At 46.3% G+C, this 3,250-nt stretch overlaps 1 pseudogene; it reads right to left on the reverse strand.

Annotated features, from left to right (window-relative positions):
* The window catches only part of LOC101590878, a 2,055-nt pseudogene extending 1,841 nt beyond the window's left edge, over positions 1-214 (reverse strand).
* Between the last annotated feature and the right edge of the window lie 3,036 nt (positions 215-3,250).

Consider the following 3,250-nt stretch of genomic DNA (forward strand, 5'->3'; position numbering starts at 1 on the left):
GCCGCCATGCTGAAGGTGGCCCGGCTCTCAGCTCCACGCTGCCCCTGGGTTTTATTAGCTTCAGTCAGTAAAATAAACTCATTGGTATCCTGCACAAGATACCACGGATCTACATTTAAATAAGGAGACAAAGGGTTCAACCAGCTCCACCAGCTCCAACAGAGTCAGCCACACTCCCCATAGTTTTGTTGCTACTGCCCCCACCACCCTCCATGGTGTCACAGCAAACTTCTGTCCGTCCCCTACCTCCACCTCAGCCGAGGTGCAGAGCTCAGCCATTGCTCCTAGGCAGCAGCGGGAAACCCACATTACTTCTCTCCAATACACTATCTTTCAGTGAATAAAATATAAGCAGTTGAGTTCAGTGACTTCTTACCTGAAGCACAGCCTTGATGACAAAAGGAGTTGAGGGCAGGTGGGCACAAAACTGGCAGCCTTGACACAGACTTCAAGCTTCAGTGGCCCATGGATAAAAGGCCAGAATGCAAATAGGCCAGAAACATTTGAGTCAGGATCCAGGAGTCTTCATTAAAGCACCCAATCAGGCCCAGGATGAAGAGAAGATTAAAATATCTTTTCTCTTTTAAACCCCCTTTGAAAATACAAGCATAGTTTTAATTCCTTTGGGAGGGGGGCGTTACTATAATATTTTCAGCCATTACTTATTCCTTTATTTGCTTGATTCCAAAATTGGGCCTTTCACAAAACTGCCTGGGGAAGCAAGTATACAGAATTAAAACATTAATTATATTATATAAAACATATCATAGCAGCAATTAAAGCCGCTTAAATTAATGTGTGAAAGAACAAATAGTAGCCTTTGGGTTGCCCCATGGGGCGCAGACCAGACAAGATAAAGGGAAGATATTTCAGTACATGCACACCCCAAAGAGGCATGCGCTGGTGGCGAGCCCCAGAGCCAGCACGGAACCTCAGTGGGCTGAGAGGAGGGTGCGAGAAAGAGAGAGCAAGGAGATGATGCAAGGAGAGGCAGCAGTAGTCAGAGTCCAGCAACAGAAGTAGGGCAAAGGTCATTCACAAGAGCAAGGATCCAGGGGTTTGGAATCTAAGGAAATGGCTTTGGAGAAGGGGTCACAGGGCCATGTAAATGAATGCAATGCACACTTGGAGATTAAGTGTCTACAGTGCTGCTGGGATCTGGGGACCACAGGGACCTAGCTAATATGTGAGCCCGACTGTGTTCTCCCAGATCCCAAGTGGCCCCCAATAGCCTGCACTTCTTAAGCCCACAGGGCTGCAAGGCCTTGGGCTTGCTGGCCTGCATTCTAACTAGCCTTCCACCCAGCACTCCCACCCCACTCCATTCCCAGATGCTCTGTGCTCTTACTTGTGCCTGGAAAACTACTCTCCCACTCTCTCTTGGTCTCTCCCTTGAAAGCTGGGCTTAGGAGTCCTTCCCCAGGAAGTCCTCCCGGGAGGTCACCCAAGATGTGTACATCTACCTCCTCAGGTTCTCTTGGAACCTAATGACTGCTTACCTGAGGGAGACTACAGCCCAAACTCTAAGACCATACTGTACTTCAATTATTCTGTTTATTTGTGGAGCCAGTGTACAAAGATGAGTCAACTCCATGGGGCATAATAATGAAGGCTTTCTCCCCTAATCTCTGCCTTTGGCCATCCTGTGTTCAATTTCCCTTTTCCGTCCTTTCATGACATTGTGAGAAGACCACATTACTTTTGGATCACATTCTGCTGTTAAGTGTCCAGCCTTCAAAGCTTTAGTCTCACCTAAGGTTGACTTGAGCCAGGATTCTATCACTAAAAGTAAAAACCAGGGGGGGAGGAGATGGTCTAGTTAGGCAATATACCCTAGTACCCTCCCCCTTGATGAAATGAGGAGGAAAGAGCAAATATCCCTGCAAATACCTCTGTCCCTGCAAAAGCCCTTTCTCTATTGGTCAAGCCTCCTTGCCTGGTGTGGCAAGTGTCCATTTATGGTTTCCGATGGGGCACATGGCTAAGTTTTAGGGGGACTACCCACATCACCCATTTCCCTGCCAAGCGGCATGCAGCTCAGGCATTAGCCATCCTACCTTGCTGTCCCCTGCCTGGGTCGTACACAGCAGTCAGCCTGCTTCTGTGGGACATCAGAAAATTCCTCCAGGGCGAGGGAGATAGCTCAGTAGAATAAGCACTTGCCTGGTAAGTGCAAGGTCATGAGTTCAATTCCAAGTACCACCAAAAAAAAGAAAAGAAAAATGCTCCAGCCTTGCTAATGACTGCAGTGTGCACTTGACCCACAGGAACATGTTCCTTCTTAAACAATTGCTCCACAATGCCCTCTTTCTGTCCCTATTCGTCCCTACTCAAGATAGGCACAGTCCAGTGCCATGTAGACCCCCTTGAGTCAACACCATCCCTGTCTTGAAGTCACTCTCAAACTCTCTGAAGGACTCCATTTGAGGTCACATACACATACACACACACTCACCTTTAATGGCCTCCCACTATACATACTATCCTCCTCAATAAAACTAAAGACCTCCCCAGGTGTTATATGGGCAAGGAAGAGGAAATTGGGGTTTTGGCTAGTAGATGTAGGACAAGTTCTGATTCCTTTAGTAAATCCTCAATGGAAATTATCTGTCTTTCTAGAATACAGGGTACCTAGGGCTTGTTATCCTTGGCCGTGGCCCAGATTGCCAATTTCTAAGTAACAGAGCTCAACAACCTCTGCGCTGGGCCTCACATCTAACTTGATTCTTAGAGAGGAGGATAGGTGCCACCATTATCTTTGTAAACTGATGCCTAACCAGAGCCCAGACACACCAGATACTGATCAGGTGTTTGCTGAATAAATTCGGGGGTATAAAGTAATGAGAACTAAAGGGATCCATCGGGATCTACCTGCCCCTTCCCCTCCTCTCTTGGGTGGCTTTCCATCTCTACCAGATGACCAGACTTTGTAGCTGGGATTCCCAGGCTTAAGTGTAAACAAAAGTCTTTCCCTTTAGTTAAGCAGATTTGGGTTGGGATTTATCAAAAGGAACTAAAAGAATCTTAGAAAAGAACCCCAACTAAAAACTTGGAAAAGGGCCAGGGAGAATAAGTGCTTGCCTGGCAAGCGCAGGGTCCTGAGTTCAATCCCCAGTACCACAAAAAAAAAAATAAAATAAAATAAAATAAAATAAAAAAGTCTTTCCCTTTAGTTAAGCAGATTTGGGTTGGGATTTATCAAAAGGAACTAAAAGAATCTTAGAAAAGAACCCCAACTAAAAACTTGGAA

The sequence above is a fragment of the Octodon degus genome, unplaced genomic scaffold (genome assembly GCF_000260255.1).
Source record: "Octodon degus isolate 3935 unplaced genomic scaffold, OctDeg1.0 scaffold00077, whole genome shotgun sequence".
In the NCBI taxonomy this organism is placed as follows: domain Eukaryota; kingdom Metazoa; phylum Chordata; class Mammalia; order Rodentia; family Octodontidae; genus Octodon; species Octodon degus.